Consider the following 16,702-nt stretch of genomic DNA (forward strand, 5'->3'; position numbering starts at 1 on the left):
CTCTCCTACTTCTGAGCCTATCCACATGCTGTTCCTCTTGTCTTGGTATCCTCTGCCTCCTACTCTGCTTTATAGCACAGACATCCTGACTATTTCACCTTGAATAGCACCTTTTCCAGGGTGCTTTCTTGGACTTTCAGATTGGGTTAGATCTCCCTATTACAGTCTTCATTTAATGCCTTGCTTTTAATTTGTAGGTCTAATCAAGTTTGTGATTAAATTACTGCTTATATATAATTGCATGCATGTTTGTACGTATGTCTTTCTAACTAACCTGTTAAGTGCCTATCTATAAGGAACCACCTATAATCCCCAGCACTCTGTATAGATCTAGCACAAGGTAGGTGCTTAATAAAAAATAGCTCAAAGTATGAATGAAGAATGAATGAATGAATGAAGTTGTTTCATGCTTCTACTCACATATCATTTCTAAGACTGGTTAGTGGTTTTGGTCCTCAGTCCTCCATACAGTGTCAGCTTTGCAAACCCTCCTTTATCGATCAGGATTCTACAACATTAGGGTCTTGGGTGCCCTAACATTTGGGCCGTAAACATACTGCAGAGCAGAACATTCCTTCTTCATTCATGTCAACTACCAGGGGGCAGGTGTAATAGTAAAGGATAGAGCAAGAGCCAGGAAAGCCCAAAGGCAATAACTCTACAGATTTGCTGTAGGGGAAGTGGGAAGTGGAGATAACAGAGGAGACTTCCTAAATAAGCAGACTCCTGACCTAGGTAGTACAACTCTTTATGAGTTGGCCAGAGGAATAAGAATAGAGAGGGTGGGCATTCTAGACAGATGGAACAGCATATGCAAAGGCATGGAGAAAGGCGAGAATATAGCACTTTCAGGGCACTGCAAGTAGCTTAGTGTGGCTAAAGAGTGAGCGATGAGACCAGAAGCTAGGAAGGTACATGAGATGTGAGTCTTCTAGCCATATAAAGGAGCTTAAACTTTATGCAAAATATAATGGAAAGCCAATGAAGGAGATATGGCAAGGAGTGAAATGAGTAGATATGAATTTTTAAGCGATTGCACAAACCATGTCTCAAACGAAGAAGAAAGACACACACTCCAAATTCAATTTGGTAAGTGTATTGAATTCGATTTGATAATTCTTGACTTTGTCAGGACATGTGTTTTTGTGCTTCTTTTTCTACTTGCCAAATCAAACATGCCTATAGCACTGTGTAGAAGTAGCATAATCTGCTACTTAACCCTTTCCTTCTCTAGTGCAGAGAAGATTGAATTAATGCATTGCCTAATTACTTACATATGAGGCAGGGTCCTCCTTAAGTTGTCCCAGATAGTTGGGTTCTGCTGCTGGTTTTGTAGTTTTTATTTATTTAACCAGAGCTAGAAACATGGAAAACAACAGACTCTGAGCACGTGGATGGGTTTCCTTGCAGGAGTCTGAGCTGGCAGTTATTTTAATTAGCAACACATTTTATAAGGGCAGAATCAGAAATGGAAACATGTCAAGGCCTCTTTAGCTATTAAGTTTGGCAGACTCACATGAGTGTGCCTGGGCATGGTAATCAGCTCCTGACTACCTTCCATCTCTCCCAAGGGAAACACGTGAACGTATGGAACTCTCCCCGTGCACAGGGCACCCCCTTGGGTGTCGGAGGACTTATCGATGTCACATACCAAATGCAGAGGATGCGGGAGTCCTCTCGGAGGTAGTTCTGGGAAATAAAGTCTTCTCAATTTAGGCCTTAGGTCATTCCTATTTCATCTACCTCCAAGCCAATTTCTCTGTTCTATTCTGTTCTATTCCCTTTCAAGAAACAACCCTTCTAGATATGCATCCCAATTTACTACATTTACCTCTCTAAAATCTACTTTGCAGTTGACAAATGATTTCCTCTTCTTATTGCCACAGTGGTTTCCCAGAATCCTGGGTGTGTGTGTGTGTGTGTGTGTGTGTGTGAACCTACCTTCTAAAAATTACTGGCACCTATGTATACTGTTCTAATATGAAGGTCTCCTCAATGAATGAAGCTGACAGGGCATCATCTCTATTCCCTCATCCATTCATTGAATAGTCACTCAACTTCTTTCTGTGCCAGACATATGCTAAGTGTGGGGCATAGGAAGAAATAGGTCTGTGAATTTGAGAAAGTTTCAATTTAATGGGGAAAAGTGACCCACAGACTGGGTTAAAACAAAGTGGTTAGGGTGGTGATAGACATATACACAAGGTTCTCCAGTTTGCAAGTGTCAGAAACCAATCTGAAGCAGCTTGATGAAGACTGAGAATTTGCAGGCAGGAGAAAAAATATTCCATTAAATTCAAAGTCATATTTTGGGAGCAGACTGGAGGACTTTAGACACAGCCTCTCTCATGCTATCACTCTTTCTTTGTGTCTCCTTTATTCTTCTCTCCCTGCTGACTAGCTTTCTCTGCCTCTCTCAAGCTCCTAACAATTCTTTACCCAAATTCAAACAAATATCCCAGACTGAAATTAATCTCTTAGTTACAATTCAAACATTTCAGGGTAGAGAATCTGATTGGATCAAGCATCTATCCCTGGTCTGATCAGCTGTGGCCAGGTGGTGAATTGTCCGCTACAACCGGTAAGTGGCAGTCACTCCATGCAAACACAAATCAATATTCTGAAACTCAACATGTGCAGCCTCAAATTTGTTCTCAAGAAGACCAAAAATTATTTTCCTATTCCATGTTGTTTTTCTCTACAATAAGACATTAACATCAATAGATACCTTTCATGTGATTAGCTAGTTTAGTCACATTTCTTGGGAGAATACAAAGAATCCACGGGAGTCAGTTTTAAACTTTTAAAAGAGAAATAGCCGAGGGAGGAGAGAGAGGAAAGAAATCCTTTCATCCTAAAAAACACAATGCACCAAAATTTCTAAAATATCTGATGCAACACCGTTTTGCGCTATGTTCAGTTTTTAGGCCAAAGATGCCAAAATTGTGGCTTATCCAATGAGGAGAGCTTAGCACAAATTGCAGAAGTCCATAAAAAGAACTGTCTGGTTAGAATGTACTGGAATCTTACTCCTGTAACTTGTAGATTCAAACAAGCCCTTGTTCTGCCCTATAAACACCTCCTGAAAGCTATAAGGGCTTTTCAAGGCCATTGACTTAAGACCGTAAATTATTGTTTGTAAATATAATCTCTCCCTTCACAATCCAACAACACCTAAATTATTAAGACCTGTCACAACGCCTCTGGAACCAATGAATTAAAAGCACTTGTCAATCCATTTTGGAGCAGACTGGGTCAAAACAAAAGAGAACAACCTTGACTTTGGGGCGCATAGCCTCCAGTTTAATATCTGTTGCTTTGGTATTAAAAAGTACTTTTAAAAGTATATAACTACTTTTGCTTTGAGATGCTGGCAGCCACAGTCAGAACTGTAGCAGATGATCTGAGTCTTCCCAGGAGGTGGCTGCAGTAAAAAGCAGAGTTGGTACTGGCCACAAATCTCACTGGCATATTGGGTGGCATCTACCTTCGTTCGTTGTCAAGCATTCATTCGACCAGTACTTGGTTCCTATTGAACCCTGCCTGTGAGGTTCTGTGGGGAATCCAAGGACAGGCAAACCACAGTTAGTAAACACACATCACTTCCAGTCTAAAATGAGGGATAGCTAAACAACAGAGCAGAGCGTACTAAGCAAGGTACAAGGCACTTGGAAGGGAGTGTAGTGGGTAAGGACCCTGGACCTGCCATTCCTAGCAATGTGACCCTGCTCAAGTTTTTACTGTCATTTAACATTAGTGTTTTCTTTTTTTAAGTTTGTTATTATTTTTACTTGACTGAGAGAGAGAGAGAGAGAGAGAGAGAGAGGGAACATGCATGAAAGCAGGGGAGGAGCAGAGGGAGAGGGAAGGAAAGAATTTCAGGTAGGTTCCATGCCCAGTGCAGAGCCTGACATGGGGCTCAACGCAGGGCTCAGTCTCATGACCGTGAGATCATGACTGGAGCCAAAATCAAGAGTGGGTCGCTTAACCAACCGAGCTACCCAGGCTCCCCAAACGTTAGTATTTTCATCTGCAAAATGAGGATAATAAGAATATTCACCTTACGGGGTTGTGGTGTATATAAAGTTAGCAAAGATGGAAAAAGAACATGATTGTTGTATGGAAGAAATATTATTTATCCTAGGCCTTAAGGGATGCTTTCTATATTGGAAAAATAATGTAAATGATATACCATTATTATACATATTAGCTACACAAAATCTGGAAAATTTAGTAAGTGTTAAGAAAAGAAAAATAAACTCCAATTCTCATTTCTAGAGATGACTACTGTGGCAATTTTGGTAAACCTCCGTCTGGTCTTTCTTCTCATATGTTATTACATCTAACAAATAGATCATATAGTTAAATTTCCTATAGTTTAGAGTCACATAAACTAGTTTTTCTCTTCATAATTTTCTAGTGCTTTTTATTTTGGAGGGCCTGCTCCATTCTACAACTTATACACTTTATTTTAATTTATACTTATTACAGCTAGGGCTTCCTGAACTCCCTTGTACAACTCAAGGATAACAGGACAAGATGAAGTAATAGATGACAAATTAAGTAAGCTTTTCTTAGAAAAATAAAAAAGGAAAAGATCTATATTAAAATAGATGAAATAAAGTTGCTCACTCATTAACCCAATTTCCGTGGACACACTATGTGCTGTTGTATACATACTATGTGCTGCAGTGCTTGGCTCTGAGGATTCTGCAACTGCACTAGACCTTGTTCTTGTCCCAAAGAGAACCGCCCTCTCAGTGAACTCAGTCTGACCAAAGTCAGCTAGAAATCATTGTTAAACTGCATGCCAATGGGAAAGGAAAGGAAACCAATGCATATTGAGTTTCTATTCTACATGCTGTAGTGAAATACCATCTACCTCTCATGGTGGCCCATTTCACAAGTGAGGAGACTGAGGTCAGAAAGGAGATGTGACTTGCTCTAAGTAACGGGGTAGGTGAACTAGACCTGCAACCAGCTGGTGTCGTGGACGCAGTTGCACAGGGCCTGCTGCTCAAAAGGCCCCAGTTGTCGCCATCTTGAAACGATCATTTCAAGTCATATTTTATTATCATTTTTATGAATAATTCATCTTTTAATAATTTTATCTCTGAATTTGAGTTTATAAGTGAAGCCTCATAGGACAATGGCGCACATTCTAGGAACTTAGAGCCCCCAACTCAGGGTACACTCTCCTCTCCCACCACTTCCCTGCCTGTCTGGATGGGTTCTAGGCCTCCTAATCCCTGATTCTGACTCTCGGCTGCCCAACCTTTCCCTCCCCGCCTACTACACTGGGCCTTCCACCCAGGACAGCAGCTGGGTCTTATTGGCAGAAAGAGCTCTGTCTTCTGCCCTTGCCCTCTACCCCAGTAAAGGCCTGTGGCCATGGGGACAGTTAATGTCAAGCATCTCTAGATGGGGCAAGGCAGTGGTTGTTCTTGCCATGGGCTGGCAGTGCCATATTCCGTCCAGCAAGCAACTCAGTGGGGCCCCCTTACTCAGTCCCATCCAGTTACTGACAATGTCCCTGCACAGAGATTGCAGTCCCTTAGGGGCTGCCCATCAGCCATTGGGACCATGATCCTATGGGGAGGGGAGACAGACTTTCACAGCTGGGGCATCACATTTTCTCTTTCCACGGGCTTTGCCAACTATGAAGCGGCTCTGCCAGGAATCCAAACCAGAATGACCTTAAAGCCTTTGTTCCCTATAATGTCCCACAAAGTTAGGGATCATGTGAAACAGAGTGTGAGGTCAGAGGGCTTGAGCCAGCCACACGCCAGAAGTCCAGATAGGAACTTGTCAGCCCGCTGCAGCACCTCTGGGACTCCCCACCAGCTGCCAGGGAGAACATCCATCATCCTTTTGATCATGCATGTGTTGTCTCCCTCCTTTTCTCTCTTCCTGTGGGGCAGTTCCTTTGCTTTACTGTACAGAAGTAACTCTATCTACATGGCACTTCAGAGAAATCTTGCCAGTGGTAACAGGTGGGTGGAGTTGGGTGGAGACAGACCTGAGACATCCTGGAAAAGCACAAATGCACAGTAGGAAGGAACTGAACCAGGAAGGAGGCAAGGGAAACAGAGATAAGGGGGAGAATGTTCTGGTTTTCACAGAGTTGAGTGTTTTCCCAGGACGTGGAACTTGCAGTGCTAAAGCAGGATCGCCCGTGGCAAATTCGGTTGGTCACTCTAGAGGGTCATCATAGAAACAGTGGCAACTAACAGGGCCAGTGTTTTACAGGTGCCAGAGCTGTTTCCCTTCTGTGATCAGATCTCATTCTGGCAATCACTGTGGGAGGAAGGCAGACTCGGTCACCCTCCCATTTATGAAAAAACTCAGAGAATACAAATGACTTAGCCTGAAAAACTTAGTAAGTACTGGAACAAGACTGCAAATCCCTATCAGTTAACAAAACAGAAATAATGGAATCTGATAATGGATATAATGTTCAGAGGAAGAAAGAGAGGAGATGGGTTTTTGAGTTGACTGAAAGCTAGATACTTCCTTGAAAAGAAATTAAGAGGAAAGAATCATTTGGGTTGGAGTATATCAAGCTCTGAATCTGCTGAGTGACACAGAATTTCTTAGTGGTCCAACGTCTTAAAAATGCTCCACCAAAATCATGTTTGCCTAATCAGTCAATCTGTCTTGGATGCTGCAAAGCTCTGCGACACACCTTGGCAATGGATTTCTGCTTCTACTTGGGAAATATTCTGGGTCACCTTCCTGACAAGATAAGCGTAAGAACTGGCAGTAAACTACTGTGACTGTACAGTGAGCAGGATGTAAGCAATATGCAACTAATTCTCTTAAAGGACCCGAGTATGGGAACCACAGAAGAAGCCCAGAAGTGAGGGGGTGTGGCGGCAGAAGTTGGGATTCTCTCTTTAGGATGTTTTTCATTTACATTTTTTTTTTTCATTTTACCATTACCCATCTTGTTTCTTTCTTTCTTTTTTTTTTTTTTTTTTTTGAAGTTTATTTATTTATTTTCAGAGAGAGAGCACGAGTTGGGTAGGAACAGGGAGAGAGGGAGAGAGAATTCTAAGCAAGCTCCGCACTGTCAGCACAGAGCCCAACACAGGGCTCAAACTTACGAACTGTGAGATAATGACCTAAGCCAAAATCAAGAGTTGGACACTTAACCAACTAAGCCACCCAGATGCCCCCCCCCCATTTCATTTTCATTTAATTTATTTCTTTGACAATTGATTTGCAGAAGCCATGCTACATTGAGAGATTGCAAAGTCACAGTCCTGCCATTGAGAAGCTCATTTATCTGACACTGAGGTGGACAGCCTGTGACCAGTGCTATAATACAGGTCTGTCCCTGTTTTGGTGGAAGTCTCCAGAAGAGTAATACAAATGAAGCCTTGAAGAATGAGTAAAGACAAAAATACATCAGGTAAAAAGGTGTAGAAAAGTGCAATTCATTTCCTTCTTCATTTACTCAACTAAGATTTATTTAGCATCTATGGTGTGCCTGGCCCTCTTCTAAGTGATTTGTCTCGGGATGCACAGCTCAGAGATTGTGCTCAAGCCTATCTTACTCCAATTTTCACCATACTGAGACTCCTCCAGAGAGGATCATGACCTTCTGGAAAAGGGCAGGGGCTCTAGGTGGAAGACAGGGGTTAGGTCCAAAGATAAATTTCCCTATAGTCCTCTACTTCAAGCTTACCTCAAGGGTAGACATAGGTACACAGAGAATTTAGGGAACAAGTACAACAAATGTAGAAGCTACCAATCCCTAAGCACATACCACATGCCCAGCACTGGGCTACATCACATTTTAAACTCATTCTAACTTTGCTCCTTATGCCAAAATGCAAACTCAGAGAGACTATTAAATACCTTACCCAAGGCCACACAGCCAATAAGTAAGAAAGTCCAGTGTCTTTCTGACTCATATGCTGTGTTCTTACCCCAGCACTGGACTTTCCCTAAAGCATGTAACGAGTGGCTGCCTATTTAACTGAAATTCTCAACCCTTCGTAACTTACATTCCACCAAATGCTTTACTTTTATAATTATCATCACTCCTTCTGCTACAAAAATTAGTGACTAGCAAACAGGAATTTTTATGACAATCATATTTCACAACAGAACTACAACTGGGCTTTTCTAGGCTCTTCCAATACGGAAGAGCTAGATGAAATTAACTGCGTGAGCTTTAAGACCTCTCCTACTCTTAAAATGAGATTCCCTGAAAACTCCTAAATAAAGCTCGTAATTAACCTTGTTGAATTTCACTAGTGAGGAACACTTTTGAAATTTCCCCTCCCTACTCTCCCTGTTTTTTTGTTTGTTTTTGTTTTTTACTTGTTTGTTTGTTTTACTGTGCCTTTGTTGAATTCTCCCAAAATGCCAGTTGAGGTTAGCAAAGTTGTGCAAGACCTCACATTATCAGTCTAGGCTATTCAAAGCATATGCTAGTACTGACTGCTTTGTGGATATTATTCCTCTTGGTTACAATTTATGACAACCAAATAGAGCTTTTGCTACAAACAAAGTTGCAATTACAAATTAAAAAAAGAAAAGTATCTGGGCAACACACAGAGAAAGGCTGTATCTCTGAAATTGACTCTTGGTTTTTGGAAGGCACAGTGGGGCAGGGAGAGGGGGAGGACGGAGGATTATGCCTCCTGAATTCAGAGATTCCATCCAGAGAGCAGCCCAGCCTCACTTCTGTGGCGGAGAACTTCGACTCCAGCTTCCATCTGGTTTCCATAAGGCAAGGGAACTTGGCGAATGGCTGGCCACGTAACTGTAGCACGTGCACATCCTGACCACGAGTACCAGTAAAAGGAGCCAAAGGGAATGAAGAAATTTCCCTCAGTTCCTCTGCACAGTCTAGGGCAGGAAAAGTTGCTTTCGAGAGAAATAGAGTGCTCTTCTGCCCTGCTGGGCAGGTTCACAAAGAACTAACTGCTGCACTGAATCAAAAATGCCTAGACCTAATGATGGGGTGTTACCAATTATTCTAGAAATGTCAAGTAGATGATTTAATACCACTGCTGCAATTAATTCTATACAGTTTGCACACAGGAAGCGGGATCTAAGGGAAAGAGCCTATAACGTGCATCCAAATGGATATGACAATTCTGTTAATGTGGAGCCTTGAACAGATTACTTAAACAGCCTGAAAAGTATGCAGAGTGTCCTTAACTTATAAGATTTTTACTGATGATTTATATAAAACATCTTGTACACAGTGCATGCTTAATAAATGGTTAATTAATTAAGGTTGAGGTGATGCTTTCTTCTAAGACTTATAATGATTAAAACATGCTTACGTGCTTTATGAAAAAGGTACATCTAGCCCAAGGATACTCCATCAATCTTTTTTATTAACACACCTTTGTTGTTTTTAATTTATACAATTTGCAGTGCTTTAATTCAAAGAATCATGGAAAATGCAGTTTGAAAGGCATGTCCAATTCCTTCACCTTACAGATGAAGGCACCAAGGATGTTACTTACAGCAGAAAAAAGGCCAAATGATCCCCAATACAGACAGCAACTCAGTGGTAGATCCAGGGCCACCCCCGTGTCCTGACTCTCAGTTTTCCTGTTTACTATTCTACTTGATCTCGTAAATCTTTCTGAGGCTACAATAATTTCAGTTGTCCCTCATAAAGACGCATCATAAAATTACAGATCTGGGATAGGTCTGAAAAGTTCCTACAGTACTGTTTATAGCAGTGAGGTAGTCTGAATGATGGTTCCCAAAGATGCCTCATCCCTGGAACCACTGAATGTTACCTTCGATTTTTAAAAAAGGGACTCTGCATATGTGATTAAGTTAAAGATCTTGGGAGAGGGAGAGTATTCTGAATTATCCCAGTGGGCCTGATATAATCACAATAGTCCTCATCATAGGGAGGCTAGAGGAGTCAGGGGCAGAGGGAAGGCCATGTGATAACAGAAGCAGTAACTGTACTGATGCACTCGGGAGATGGAGGAAGGAAGGGGCCATAAGGCAAGGAATATGGACAGCTTCTCAAAACCGGAAAAGGGAAGGAAAAAGATTCTTCTCTAGGAGCCTGAGAAACTTAACAGAAGACCATGGAGGAGGGGATGGGGGGGAGTTACAGAGAGGGAGGGAGGCAAACCATAAGAGACTCTTAAATACTGAGAACAAACTGAGGGTTGATGGGGGGTGGGAGGGAGGGGAAAGTGGGTGATGGGCATTGAGGAGGGCACCTGTTGGGATGAGCACTGGGTGTTGTATGGAAACCAATCTGACAATAAATTATATATATATGAACTTCCAAAAGGAACCAGCTCCATCAATACCTTGACTTTAGCCCAGTGAAACTGATTTTGAATTTATGGTTTCTAGAACTGTCAGAGAATAAATCTGTGTTGTTGTAAGTCAGTCAGTTTGTGGCAATTTGTTACTGCAGCAATAAAAAACTAACACAACGCATAACATAGTATACAGAAATGTTGGCAGTCAAAATATCCAACAATCAGGAATTAAATAAATAAATTATAGAATACAATGCAGCCTTTTAAAAAGTATTGGTTCATATTTATTGAAACATAAAAATGTGTATAATTTTAAATAAAAAAGTAGTTTATGACACCACATATAGACTATGACTCCATTTTTAAAGAGAAAATAAGACTGGAGGTATATATTCCAAATTATTTACAGTGATTATCATTGATGGTGGAACTTTTCTATGTACTTTATGTAGTTTTCTGCATTCTGCAAATATGATACAGCAAATGTGTTAATTTTATAATTAGAAAAAAGAGGTTCTTTTCTTAAAAACACAAGTCTATTTTTCCTTGATCCTTTCATTTTATAAAACAGGAAACATATATGTAAAGCAGACAAGTTGCTGACTCAGAGAAGGGATAGCTAGACCAAAGTTCGCAGTTTAGATCTGAGCTTATCCTTAACCTATAAAAGGCATAAGAAGCCCAACTTGACTCATTCCTATGAAAGCTCATAGAGGTGACACACACTTCCTTCTCTGCCTTCAATTCCCCTCTACAGACTGTCCTTTAGTAATTAAGAAGAGTTAATAAGTGCTTCCTCCTCTGGACAAGCCATGAAGAGTGCTACAGAGCATAATTACATGTAGCGTTTTGCAGACTTGCACAGAATCTCCCAGTGTGGATGTCATACCAAAGGATTCCACTCAGAGAAAAACTGAAATGTAAAGAGACTGATATTCTAGACCATTGTGATATTCTCATAAGCCGTGAGATTGAGGTGCTTACCGGTTCTTTACTACTCATTTCTACTCTGCTCTTACGAGTTCTTTGACTCTTCTTGCTTTTTCTCATATCTCTTTCCTCAGAGCATGGGATATTCCTTAACCAATCATCCCTGGATCTTTCTTGCTGTTTCCTGTCTAATTCAGTCTGGAACATTCCTGAGTTCCTACAAAACTCCAAAGAGTGTACAGAGTTCTGGGGTTGCAACGGTTAATAAAACAGAGTCCTTGCCTTCAACTCACTTCCAATCTGGTGGCACAGCTAAGCACATGCAAAAGAAGTAAATCTCTTACACAGCAAGTTAATACTAGAGACTGTCAGGTTCAGGCAGCACAAAGGAGAGATTAGAGCTCAGAGTAATTCCAATAGAAGAGGAATGATTTCACAGAGGGGACCTCTGCTATTTATTTGTCTCTTTGCTCTGCGATTCATTCCTCACTCTCTTCCCTGCTCTGCATTTTATCACCGGAGGGTTGATCCCTGAAAACTACATTTCCCAGGCTCCTTTGCCAACTAGCTAGATTCAGTCAGTGAGAGACTCAGGCAAGAGACTGGAGGAAGGCAGAAGGCCAAGTATTTCTGTGTCTCTCTATGCTTAAGGTAGCATCAATGGCTGTGGCTGAATCTGTCATGCTTCAGCATCCACTGGGTGGCCCCTGCTCCTTATCTCTAGGACCACCTCCTCCTGCTGTTCCTCCAGCCCTGGCAATAGCAGTGCAGCAGCTTCCCGTGGTGGCTCATCTCATAATTGTCTCGCCATCCTCTGCTGGGCTTTTCAGCTCTGCCCAATGGGTTTTTGACTCATTCCCCAGGTTAAATATCCTGCATTTAACTACCAGCTGTGGTTTCTGTTTTACAGACTGGACACTCAGGAGTTGAAGAGCCAGAAGATTCTTAATAGGTAAAAAAAAATAATAATAATAAGTTAATAAATTAAAAAAATGAATAAATTAATGAATAAATAATCAATCTAGGTAGAGATGACAGCATGGCCACAGTCCAAAGTGGAAAAAAAGTGACCAGGGCAATCAATGGAGCTGTGTCTCAGAAGTCATTAGGGAATATACTGGAGAGTTGATTGGCAATCTAGGGGGAATCAGATCAAAGAGGCCCTAGAGTTCACACATTGAGGAATATGGATTTTACTCCGCATCGCTGGACAATTGTTGAAGATGCTGAACACAGTAGGATGACCAGACTTATTCTTTAGGAAGTTCAACCTGTAAGTGGCAAGAGATTCAACTAAGCAATGTTAAGGAGAGCCCAATGCAGGGCAATAGCAGTGCAAACACTGGAGAGGGTGCATTTGAGCAGAGCCAGTTTAATTTGGCAAAAGGAAAGGGAAGTGTTAGGGGTGTCTGGGAAATGATGAGCGTGAGTGACTGAGTGGCCATCCCAGTGACCAGGAGGAAACTGCAGAGGTGAGCCTGATCTGTGCTAATACGACAGGAAAAGCACTGCTTTGAAAACATGGACTTGAAACTCACGGTAGAGATACCTCTGGGAGAATTTTTTTTTTTAAACCCCTTTTGGTGTAGGCACCATGGGGTGGTACAGAGTACTAGATTTGGAATGAGGCTTTGTGATTTTTCTTTTTTAAGTAAACTACCCGCAAAGCGGGGCTTGAACTTATGACTCCAAGATCAAGAGTCACATGCTTTACTGCCTGGTCCAGAGTACCCCTGGAGGAGATTATTTTAAAAGGCATTCTCACTCACTGACAAATCCGTTTGCGGGAATGAAGGAAATATTTAGAAGATTTATATTGACAAGAAGCACTCACCTTGATTAAATTAATGTAATTTTTAATGTTGTTATTTAGTTATTAATGATAAATTCATAAGAAGATGGCATTTTCATGCCACAATGACTGTTCTGTTAACTTATTTTTATTAGTATTACAGGTAAAATACAAACTGCTTTCATGACCTATATTTTAAATACTAGAATGAAATCCTCAGTTTTTAGTGATGATAAAAAGGAAGCTCAGCTGATCTCTTCCCTGAAGGTGACAGGGCTTTGTCCCCTTCCTGTATTCCAGACCAATAATAGCTTATGTGTTAAAATAATTAGCTTATATGTACATGTGCGTACTCTTCTAACTTCTTCATTTGTCTTTCCAAACCCAGAGAATGTCTACTACACAAACAACTTCCAAATGTCATTATATGAGTAAGCACTCTAATTAGAAATTAAGTGCCAATAATTTGCCCTATTAAAAACTTAGCTTTTAAAAAAGGAATGATTTATTTCCCTATTATACCATTTGAATATTATCCTAAAACCAAAGCACTATTTTTTTTTTTTAAGATTTGTCAAAATCAGAGTACTTTAAAAACAAACTCCCATCTAGTAATACGACTTTGTTTATGTGATTTTGGGTCCTGATGAGTCCATTTGTTCCAAAATTTGCAGGTGCTTTATGAAAACGACTGCCTGAACAATGTGCATTTTGGAGCTACAAGGAGCCATTGAGATCTTGTATTCAATTTTACAGAGGAATAAACTGAGACTATAGGAAGTTAAATAAACTGCCTAAAATGTCAGTTAGTCACGGAGGCCAGCCATATTCCTATCCGACATTCTTGCTATCACCATCACATGGGCCTCTTATCTTCTAGCACTATGGCCACCTTTGGTACCACCCTGTATGAAACCAGAGCGTGCTGCTTGACCCAGGGGAGGGAGCCTCCCAGATCCATCAGAGTTCCTGCCTCTGATGACAGGCAGGCGTCAGAGCAGAACAAAGTCACTCAAGCTTCACCTTTGGGGAATACGGGTTTTATTAACTTCACACGCTCACTCCTCTGGCTGTACAGCTGCAGCTTTCTGAATACAGTCCATCAGTCTCCAATGGGTCCTCCTGCCAGTTCCACATCTAACAGCAGCAGACCTAGGATGACTCTGACCGCCTCTCTGGTGCAAATATAATGGATTTATGTCTCAACACACACACGCCACAGAACACTGAAGGGAGATTCTGGCTTGGGACAGAGTCAGGCACATGCTTGCAAACAGAGCAGGATGGGTGTGAATTATTCATTGCTCCCCTCCCTATGGACCCAGGACCACTCCCTTCATAGAAGTTCTTTTTTACAGGTTGCTGTACATCCTCCAAAATTCTAGAGCTGTCTCTAAACACAGTTACCAGTCTACTTTCTTTTTCCAAAACCGTCTTTCAGGAGAGCTTCTGTATTTCACCTCTATGACGTGTTAGGGTCTAAAGACAGGTAAATGGACATTTTTTTTCTGTGTTTCCTCTCATAGGAGACATGAATCTCTCTTATTCTCAGTAATCCAGGGGTCTGGCTTAACAGTAACCACACATAATCTGCCTGAAACTTCCTGCTGCTGTGGGAGACAGGAGAAAATAGATCTGTTATTGGATCAGTTCAGATGCTCAGGTCCTCATAGGGTGTTAGGAACTGAATTGTGTTCCCAACCCCAAATTCACATGTTGAAGCTTCCATACCTTAAAATGTTACTATATTTGGAGACAGGGTCTTTATAGAGATAATTAAGGTTAAATGAGGTCATGAGGCTAGGGTCTTAATCTAATATGACTGGCATCCTTAAAAAAGGAGGGAACGATGTCAGGGATGTGCACACAGAGAATAAGCCATGCAAGGAATAGAGAGAAGGCAGCTGTCTGCACACCATGGAGAGAGGCCTCAGGAGAACCCAAACCCGCCAAACTTTGATCTTACACTTCTAGCCTCCAGAACTGTGAGAAAATTAATTTCTGTTGTTTAAGCCACGTGGTCTGTGGTATTTTCTTATGGTATCCCTAGAAAACCCATCCATAGGGTGATGTAGAAAGCAACATGGATCTTGATTTTGATTATAAAACCTGGCACCCAAAGGGTGCAAGAGGCTTTGTGCTTTTTGTCACGGGACATGATCAAATCTGACCAGTTTCCCTGTGGATGAAGCACAAGCCAAGGTATTCAATCTCACAAGCAATGGAAAGGAAGAATGGCGACCTTGCAGCCAGGTGGATTTCTTTTTGGCAGGCATGGAGCAGAGTCGTATGTCATGGAGCTGGGTCACATTTCACAGAGCAACCTATATCCAAAGACTATCTTGTCCGAGAAAATATCTGTCCTATCAAATATCCTTTAGTCTATACGTTATAGTCCTGGCATATATTGTAAGAGCTCATTAGTTCAAACCTTCCACTTACTTGAGTTTTGTGAAAAAAGTTATACTAAAGTTTATCTTTATACAAAGTACAAATGAGGTGATGAAGAAATCAATCGATCAACTTCAAGGAAGTGGTATATTTACTTAGAGCGGCTTCAAGAACCTTAGAAATATGCATCTTCATGTAAATAATGATTGTACCAAAGCGTGAGGTGTTCATCTCTCATCATAGTCCAGCTCCCTCCCTTTCTCTCTCACCCTAAAGAGCAGTTCTTAACCCCTGCTCACTTTGAAAGTTGATTTAGATAAATTAGGAAGATGAATGAGAATACCAGAACCTACAGGAAGGACAGGATAGGATCAGTATGATTTATTACACATCTGCAAACATAGTCAAAATATCTACTACATAGTAGGTACTCCCCAAGTGTCCTTCCCAATCTCCTTTCCCACTTAATCTAAAAGTAAGCTTTACTACAGTGATTAATGTTGGTGCTGAAGGATCATGGAAATTCATAAATTATACAGCTGAAATGAAATTAGAGACTATCAACTCCAATTCCTTTATGCTAAGTAAGATGTAGAAACTGAGGCCAACAGAGGTTAAGTGATTTCTTCAAGTTCATTCACTCATCAATGAATACCTGTTTTGTGGCAAGCATTGGGCTGGCTACAGAGTTGGTTGTTGACAAAGTCAGGACCAGGATCCAGGACCTTTGACCTTGAGCTCCTTCCACCCCTAATCCCAGTGCTGCCCCTGAATTAGTTTTGTTTCAGAAATCACCATGTGATCTCAGGCATATCTTGCCACCTCTGCCCATGTATTTAGGGATAATTCTTATTCCTTAAATGCGGTAAAAGAAGACACATAAAATAAATCCTAAATGCTGACAGGATTACACTCAGAGAAAAGAAGAAAAACATCTCCAAATGCCCCTTTGGGTGTTTGAGAATGCCTGACAGGTTTCAGCGACACTCTACTTTGAGCAGAACCACGGCACAGATGGAACTAAATGCAAAAGGGCCATCAAGAGCGTGTGGACTAGGTCAGCAGGAGGGATTCTGTGAGAGCAGTTGTACCAAGTGTGGAGGTAGACATGGGAGGTTGGGAGCAAACTGAGATTATTGCTGAAGAATGACTCAAACTGCAGAGACAGAAAGGAGTGGTGTTCTAGGCAGAGGGAGCAGAACAAACACATGTGCATGGGAACATCTGTTCAATGTGGAATCTGAAAAGGCTTTAAAAAGTAGAAAGTAGGATACAAAAACATGTCATTATTAATAGCTTATAATCCTCCTGTCTAAGAATTTATGTA

The 16,702-nt window shown here is 41.2% G+C and overlaps 1 long non-coding RNA gene across 1 annotated transcript in view; it reads left to right on the forward strand.

Annotated features, from left to right (window-relative positions):
* Positions 1-16,702, forward strand: part of LOC109270009 (uncharacterized) — a 38,414-nt gene that overhangs the window by 8,442 nt on the left and 13,270 nt on the right. Inside the window, exon 2 of the long non-coding RNA XR_002081373.2 lies at positions 12,103-12,144. This is a non-coding gene — a long non-coding RNA (uncharacterized LOC109270009). The remainder of the gene's footprint in view (positions 1-12,102; positions 12,145-16,702) is intronic.

This window comes from Panthera pardus, unplaced genomic scaffold, assembly GCF_024362965.1.
Source record: "Panthera pardus isolate Hobbes unplaced genomic scaffold, ASM2436296v1 HiC_scaffold_20, whole genome shotgun sequence".
Lineage (NCBI taxonomy): Eukaryota > Metazoa > Chordata > Mammalia > Carnivora > Felidae > Panthera > Panthera pardus.